Here is an 8955-nt window from a genome sequence, read left to right as displayed (position 1 = left end):
CAAACATGCAAATCCCCTCTGTATACATCTACAACAAGCTGAGCACAGTGGGGGAGTGGGGGATAGCATCTGTAGCCAGCTCTCTGCTCAGACTTCTAACAGTCATGACAGTTACATGGCAAGATACACATAACTGCTATCTGCAACCCTGTCCTGCTGTCTTTTCTGCTAGCCTTAAGAGTGGCTGCTGCTGCTGGCAGGAGGAGGGAAGAGTGATGGGAAGCTTAGAGTGGTTTGAGTTGGAAGGGCCCTTAAAGGCCATCTGGTCCCATTCCCTGCAGTGCACAGGGACACCCACAGCTCCATCGGTGCTCAGAGCCCCTCCAGCCTGACCCTGGGGGTCTGCAGGGATGGGGCCCCCCATCACAGCCCTGGGCAGGGCCTCTCTGCCCTTTCTGTAAACAAGTTCGTCCTTATATCCAGTCTAAATCTCTTCATGGCTCTGATATTTTTACAGGTTATTGCATACATAATTTCTGATTGATTTGGGGAAAAGCCTTCCACATGAGATGGAGAAGACACAAGGGGCAGAGGCAGATGCTGTGAAAGCCCCAGTGTTGGGCTGGTGGCATTGGCCAGAAACGGACAGTGATGGGATAGGAAACAGTCTTAGTGGAAAAGAATAAAAAGCAGTTCTGGACTTGTCTTTCTCAACTCTTGCATGGGGAGAGGAATGGGGTGAAGAGCGCTGGGACTTCCCTGTCCTCCAGTTTCCTCTTTTATGTCCCGATGTAAATAAAAAAGCTTATACCCTTACCCTTCCTTTCTCTGTCATATTTGAGCTGCTTCATGGGATGAGGCAGGAGGAAAGTGAAATGCTCCGCAGCCATGTTTTATTCATTTCTTTGGACTCAATTGGTAAAAATCCTGTGTGCCACAATGCAAGGGAGGACAGAGTCCCGCTGCTGCCAGATTGAAAGGAAGACTATCTGCACAAGTTGTTCTCAGCCTGTGGGCTTAGAGGTATTCTTTCTGTGCAATTGCTCTTCTGCAGCACCATGTACCTGTGCAGACGTCTGAAAGGTGATTAACAAAAAGGCAAGAAATTATTGCAGAAAACCAGGTGAATGTAGGTGTACTGGTCTGTTGCTGGGAAGGCACTGCAAAGAGAAGTTTGCTTAAAACCTGAGTAGATACTTGAGTGATTATACTTGGATATCGGTGCTTCTGATGCTCATGCTCACTAGTAGTGTTGGCTGCTTCATCAAACAATGACAGCTGTGTTGAGAGTGTGGGGTTTTCCTTCACTTGGAGAAAGTGAGAAGTGTGAGCCCTGAATTCCCCCAAAGCAAAGTGGACAACAAAGATACGCTGTTCTGATCAGTCACTGCAGGATTTGTCATCCAGAAGAGCAAGGTGTTCATCGGGTGATGCTGCCAGCAGCTTTGAATGATTGGGGCTGGAGATGGAGCTGATTGTGGTGATGGTCTGTGGACCTGCAGGCAGCAGATGGTGCTGAAGTGCAGCCTGTTCAGATGTGCTCTTCATCAGCTCGGAACAACCGGGCTAGGAGGCTCTACATTACTGTTTGACAATGTCTGCCTATTTCTATGTTCCCACACCAACCTGAGCTTCCTGTTGTTCTCTTCCTGGAGTTTAACCTGTTATAATTTTTGATTGGAATTCAAAATGTGTAAGTGCTATAGTCTGAGGAGCGATTATTACACACACAGCTTAGTCCCGTGGGTATGAGCTGGCTCCCAGTGTTGCAGAAATATCCTCTAATAGTCCTGACACATAATTGTGTCAGAAGATGTAGAAGCTGTGGGTGCCCCATCCCTGGAGGGGCTCTGGCTGCTGAGGGTTGGAACTAGGTGGTCTTTAAATCCCTTCCAACTCAAGCCATTCTATGATTCCATGATTGTCATCATCTGACTTTGAAAAGGGCCTTCTGAGTGGATCTCTAAGTGGATTTCTGAGGGTGAAAATGGATCTTCTGAGTGAGCCAGAAGCTTGTGGGACCCCACAGGTTCTGTGCTGCTTGATATTTTCATTAGTGCTCTTTGAAACAAGTTACAGGCCTATTAAATTTGCAGAGCACGGAAACGTAGTGAGTGATCTAAAGAGGGCCTGAGAACAGTATACAAGTACATAAAGGACTACTGAGGAGGGGCTATATGATAGAGGAGGACAAACTCTTGAGCAGGGTCCGTTGTGATAGGACAAGGGGAAATAGCTTCAAACTAACAGAAGGGAGATTTAGACTGGATATAAGGAAGAAGTTGTTTCCAGTGAGGGAGGTGAGGCACTGCACAGGCTGCCCAGAGAGGAGTGCTGCCCACCCCTGCAGACCCCCAGGGCCAGGCTGAAGGGCTGTGAGTGTCCCTGTGTACTGCAGGCAGTGGGACCAGATGGTCTTTAAGGGTCCCTTCCTTCTCAAACCATTCTGTGATTCTCTGATTCTATTGCAAGGAAGACTGAACAAACTGAACATGCTGGTTAAGATGTGATATTCTAGTGTCATACTAAAACCAAAAATGGAAGAAGAAAATATAGCAGCAGGGAGGGAACACTAGCAGAGTGAGGAAGTCTGTTCCTGGAGTAAGCCTTTCTCTTCTGTATGGAAGCTGAAGACTTTCTACAGCCCTGTTTTCTCTGTTTCCCTGAAAAACCACTTGCTCTAACCCTGAGGGGCTCTCCCTGCCTTGATTAAGAGCACAGATAGGAAACCACATGTTCTTACTCAGCTGGTTGCTCCTGATCTGAGCTGTAGGAGTGAAGAAGTGCAGGTAAGTTGTCACTAGACTTCATCCAGTGTTAGCAAACAAGGGTTGCATACAGTTCCTGCCTGATCTGCTGAGGCATTACTGCTGTCCCCCAACTCACTGCCACTTCTGTGCGTGCCCTCACTCCTGAGCCCACTGTGCTGAGGCATCTCAGCATCTTCAGAGCCACCATATCCTCTCTGTGTCCTCTGATTCACCCAGTTGTGAAGATCAGCCAGTCTGTATTCACCTTGCTGGGCTACAGGGTTAACCTGGCACCACAAGGTGGGGGCTGCAGTCTCCTGAGTCATCTCTTGACCTTTTCCTCCCTGTGCTGCCGTTTTCAGGGAGCCCAGTCATCGGCAGCGTGATGAGTTCACATCCTGCCTCTGCTGGCTGCTGTTGCAGAATTACTCTCAGGCTTCTTCCTCTTCTTCCTTGCAAGCAGGCTATCAGCCCTGCCGCTTATTTCAGCAGCAGAGGCTGTGCTGCTGCTTCACTCCTGTCTAGCCATGTGCACTCTGAGCCAGCAGGATCTGTTTTTATTTCTTGCGCCTGAAATTTTTACTCTCTGTTGCTGGAGGTGGCTGCTAACTCCCTGTGTCCTTCTGTACCCAAACATCCCTGCACTCATGTTTAAACCTCAAGAGATGAAGGGCATTAAGCCAGCACCCCTAGTCTGAATGTCATGTCACAAAGATGCTTGGAGATCTCAGAATGTAAACCCATGAATAAGGCCTTGGAAAGAGACCTTTGGGATCAGGGCTTGGAGCTGAGCCACACAGGCTGTAATAACCCTGCTCTTACCTCTGTGAGCAGCAATTCCCTCTCTTTCATCTCAAGCTCACAATGTGGAATTGAGTCTGAACATGAGCCCACTCCAGCTTCTCCCTTATTCCTTCAAGGGATGGGCTGTGGGGTTGGCATGGAGTGGGACTGGCCTGGTACTCACAGAGCAGCTCTCCAGCAATCAGGAGAACTTTGAAACGAGGCACATCTGGACTGGGACACCTTTCCCCACTAACATCTGCATACTTGGTGGTCTCTAAGTGGTGCATGGGTGTGTAGGGCAAAAGCAGCACAGCAAGGCCTGCTCTGATGGCCGTGTGGCATTAGTGCTAATAGCACATCTGTGGGTAAAAGATGGGTCTAAGTGAAACACTGAGCTATATGTTGTTATTTCTGGTTTCCTGCACTCTTTGGGGCTCCTTTCTGTTCTCCTACAAGGCAAATTTGACATTAGGAAGAAATTTTTTTTCTCAGAGGGTGGTGAAGCCCTGCCACTACTGCCTGGAGCTGTGGGTACCACATCCCTGGAGGTGCTCAAGGCCATACAGGAGGCCCTGGGCAGCCTGACAGGGGGGACCAGCCCATAGCAGGGGTTGGAAATGGATGATCCTTAAGGTCCTCTCCATGATTCTATGATTTCAAAAGGATTAGGATCAGCATTATGGAGCGCAGCTTTCATATCAAAGAACACTTTGAATCAAGAGCAACATCTCTCCTGAGAGGAGAGGGTATCATTCTGTAGGAGCAGAGTTACACCCAGCAGGGGTATGGCATGAGGCCTGCAGGAAGGAGCTGCCCCTGAGGGGTAGTAAAGGGCTGATGTCCACCATTACTTCAAACTTGATCCTAAAAGTAAAGACAAGGTGCAACAGCTTGCCCAATGGGTTGTAACCCCTGTGCTCTTCCTCAGAGGCTCATGGAAGGGAAGAAAAGAATGGCTTCAAGTTGCACTAGTGGAGATTCAGGTTGGATATTAGGAAAAATTTATTCTTCTAAAGAGCTGTGATGCAGTAGCACAGCTGCCCAGCAAGGTGTGGGAGTCCCTGTCCCAGGGGGTGTTCAAGAACTGTAGAGATGTGGCACTGAGGGACGTGGTCAGTGGGCAGTATTGGTGGTAGGTGAATGGTTGAATGGTTGATCTCAGAGGCCCTTCCAACATTAATGATTCTATGGAAAACCAGTCCTCTGCAGCTGAGAAGTGGAAGAGACTGCCCAAAAAGAGCTTTATGGCTGGCCATGGGAGTAGGGAAACATTGTGGATGTGGTTGGGGGCATAGAAGTGGGAGACCATTAAATAACCTTATGACTCAATCCTGCATCCTGGGGATGAGAGAAGCAAGGGGAAAGGCATGCAAGCCGAACCCTGAAATAATGTGCCAGTAAGCCTAAAAGGGAGATTCCAGGAAAAAAAAAAGAGGAACTCAATAGAAATAGACTGATCATTTAAAGCAGTGTTGTAAGAATCTTTTGACTCACCAGAGAACCAGCCTAGGAAGCTGTGAGGGACTCGCAAGAGTTGATTTGGAGAAGATAACCACCAAACTCACCTCCAGTCCTGGAGGACAATAAGTGAATGCAGCAGTTGCCCTGGGATAACAGACTGCCTTTGTATGGCCCCATGGAACTTCTCACTTCAAAACAGCATTGTGGCTAGGGACAGCTTTTAAAATAGGGCTCCAAAAGGCAGCTGTGCAAAGGCCTAAAGATAACCAGCCTGCATTCAGGAGGAAAGTCAACAGGACTGTGTCCATCAGGAAGGTGATGGCATTTTCTGTCCTGCTCACCTGAAGACCATCTGAGAAACTGCCTGCTTCCAGGTGAAAATCTAATTTCCTACCTGTTTGCATTCACAACCAGCTTCTAGCCCTGTATCATTATACCAGCAGTGCTCAGTAGCTAAAATAGCTCTTTTCCACCCAGGTGTTGGCCTCTGTGATGGTTTCCCCCAGAACAACCAGAACACCTTGTTTCCTAGTCCCTACCCTGAGCTCACTGCATTTGCCTCTTCTCATGGTGTATTACACTGGGCCTTGTCCCAGTCCTATAATTTGTAGCATGAGTCTTTCCCTGCCCCAGATGTTGCCATGGGCTCCAGCGCAGGGATGGCTGCTCTTGCCCTTTGTTGTTCCCAGAAGCAGCGTTGTACAGTCTGCACTACTGAATCAAACCCTTCCCCATTACTCCAGTCCTCAAGGTCATTATAATCTTTCTCTGTGATATCCTGGCCTCTCCTGGATTGATGATAGCATCTCATTCTGCCTCATCAGCTAATTTCCTTTGCGTTCTTCTGCTTTTTGTGCCAAGATCATTAATGCAAATGTTAAGCAGAATCTTTTTTTTTTTTGAGACAGAAATTCAAGGAACTGCACTGGTAACCCTCCCCTCAGTCCAGCATTTCCACTTCCAGCTGAAGCTATTACCATGCTCCTTACAGGCAGCTCTCTTACCCACTTTACATTATGTATGCCAATCACATCTCATCCTTGTTAGCTAATAATTTACTGTGTGGCACCATCTCAAATGTCTTACTGGAGCCCAGACAAGTGAGATCTATTGCATTTCCTTTGTTGCAGATATCTGTGAACTTATAAAAGGAAGTGATGAGGTTAGTGTCGGTGCATGATGTGCTGCTGATTTATCACATCTTGTACAGTTCGTGAAGATCTGGAGGAGATGAGTTCAATGGGAAGCAAATGTTTGCAAAATACACGATTATTTCCATCAATCAGGGTCAGAGAAGATTAGGGCTTAAGGGAGTTTAGTGGGCAATGTTGGTGATAGGTAAATGGTTGGACTGGATGATCATAGAGATCCTTTCCAACCTTAATGATTTGTGATCCTGTGATTCTATGACTGAGCAACATGCTAGATAGTCACTGTTGGCAAATGCACTCAAGGGTCATTTGAAATACTGATTTCTATATCTAAGGTCAAAAGAATTACAGCTGCTTAGGAGAAGATGGCCTGTGGTAATGTTTCTGAGCTTATGGCCAGGTTTTAAAGATATTTGCATCCTGAGTATTTAGCCCATGTAACTTAGAAATCTCTTTTCCTTTTCTCTTCTTTGATGTTTGGATCACCTAAATGCCATTTTCTTTAGAAAGTTAGAATCATAGTAGAATGATAGAATCATAGAATAGCTAAGATTGGAGGGGACCTTAAAGATTTGTTCCAACCCCCTACCATACACTGATGGCCAGCTGCTATATCAGGCTACCCAGCGCCCCATCCAACCTTGAATACCTCCAGAGATGGGGCATCCACAACCTCTCTGGGCAAAGTTCTTTACTGGGTTAAAATCAAGGATCAATAATAAAGAACTTAATATCTCCTATTTTCTAGAGACGATCTTCAATGCCCCAAGTCTGAGGAGTAATCTACATATAGGAAAGCATGAAGGATAGGACAGAAAGTAATTCTCCAAATCCCGTAATGTTGTTGTTGTAGAAACTAGTGGGATGATCTCTGAATGCCACATTCAGCTCATTGCGACTCAGAGAAGGATACAGCTGACACAGAAGACTTTGAGGCAGGTGATGAAAGCATTCAGAGACTTGAAGATGAAAGACTGAAAAGAGTGGGGCAAATAGATGAAGGGAGCTTAAAAAGAATCATTTGACACTGATTATTTACCCTTTCATGCAGGAGAAGAAAGGGATGTGGTTGAGACAATTTAACGAAAGAAATGGTATGTCAAAAAGAGATATTTTGACACAAGGCACAATAAACACGAAACTGGTAGAAAGTCTCATCAAGGGCAAAGCAGAAAAGAAAGACAGAAGCAAGTGCCTGGCTATGAGATAACCCCAGCTATGCAAGTTTAGATAGTACTTTATTTTTAGCCCATTTTAATGTAACTGGAGCTTATGCAATCTGTGTCTGGGTGCAGGAGGATACTCAGTGTCTGCAAACTCATAATTGAAATCACTTTTTGCAGACAGATTTTTTTCCTCTTAATGTCCCAATGGAGTATTCATGTGGGCAGAACTCTGCAGGGGCAACGCTTGAGAGCTGCTGCCTCAGCCAAATCGTACAGAAGAGCTGTAGGGCTGTGACTGTGGGGGACCAGAGTCCATGTGCCCTTGCAAAGCCAAAGCTGCTGAGAAGCAGCCCCAGGGCTTTGCTCCACCTGACTGCAGGGGTGAAGTTGGGACCCCAAGTGCAAGCTGTAAGATGCAAAGAACCGGATGTGGGGCAGTATAGGGGAAACTGTGGGGGCTACTTGGTGGTAGTGGGGTAGAGCAAAGCTTGACACTGTGGCAAGAAGCTGCCTGTGGGCTGGTGAGTCAGCTTCTGACTTGAGTGTTTTGCTGCACCTTGTGCTCAGAATCCTCCTATTTGTTGAGGAATGTATTTATATGAAGTAGGGTTCTTCTTTCTTCTATAAACACTTGTTCCTTGCACAAAGCATTTCATTCATTTCCCGTATTTATATATACTTCTATATTAAATGTATTTTCTTTGTTAAGGAGCAAGAGATACTTGAGTCTGGAGTCCCCAGGCCCCTGGCTGTGGAACTGAGGGCTTTCAGCTCAGAGCTGACTCAAGAAGAAGGGAGAATGGCCATGAGTTGGATTTAGGACCATGGAAAAACACCTGTTGTGGGTGCCTGCAGGGCATGGCACAAGATCCTTAGCATGAAGGTAGCATCCAAGGCTTCAAATCAAAAAGATATCAGCGGGAATTGGTTTAGGAATTTAGCTTTGCTGGATTTCTCTGTACAACAATGTATGAGAAGGTCAGCAATGTCTCACTGCAGGGTGAGGCCATTTGGCTGATCTGCATTTTCCTTTTCCTCCAGCCACAGGACCTCTTTGCATAATTTTTATCAATGACAAGTGTTGCTTCCCAGACGGATGTTGCATAATGCGTGGCTTTCTCTGCACTTGCACGGGATTGTGGTGTTGGCAGTTTCTTTCAGTTCTTCTTGCCTATAGTTTCCTTGCTCTGTGTTTCCTTCTGTCCCATACTGGGGCACAGTGAGGGCAGGAGAGCCACAGTGCACAGGGATCCATGAGTCTGGCAGCATCTCCCTGAAGATGTGCAGGGATATTCCTCTGCCTTGACCTGTGGCCATTAATACATCCTACTTTCACCAACCAGTGGGCATTTTCCTCTGGGCAAACAGCACAGGGCTGGGGAAGGTTTCCTAAAGCCAATCATACACGAAGGCAATCATCTCCTCTTTCCAGCGATCTGGCTGGGCACCTATGTGCCCATCTGCTGCTACAACACTTAATTGTGCTGAGTATTTGACCATAACTTTTTTGGTTTGCCTTCACATTAACAAAAGGCACTTCAGCTACTTTTTTTTTTTTTTTTTTTTTGGTATTTTTATTTGTATAACTGTTTTCTGCCCTCCTGTGCCCCCAGCAGCTATTCTGAAATCTTCACCTGGAAGTGCTCCCAACAAGAATTCAAGTTGTGTTTTCTCTCTCTCCCTTCACTGGCTTTTGATTTC

The sequence above is a fragment of the Meleagris gallopavo genome, chromosome 21 (assembly GCF_905368555.1).
Source record: "Meleagris gallopavo chromosome 21, MGAL_WU_HG_1.1, whole genome shotgun sequence".
Taxonomy (NCBI): Eukaryota; Metazoa; Chordata; class Aves; order Galliformes; family Phasianidae; genus Meleagris; species Meleagris gallopavo.
The sequence above is the reverse complement of the archived record's forward strand: the minus strand, read 5'-3'. Positions refer to the sequence as shown.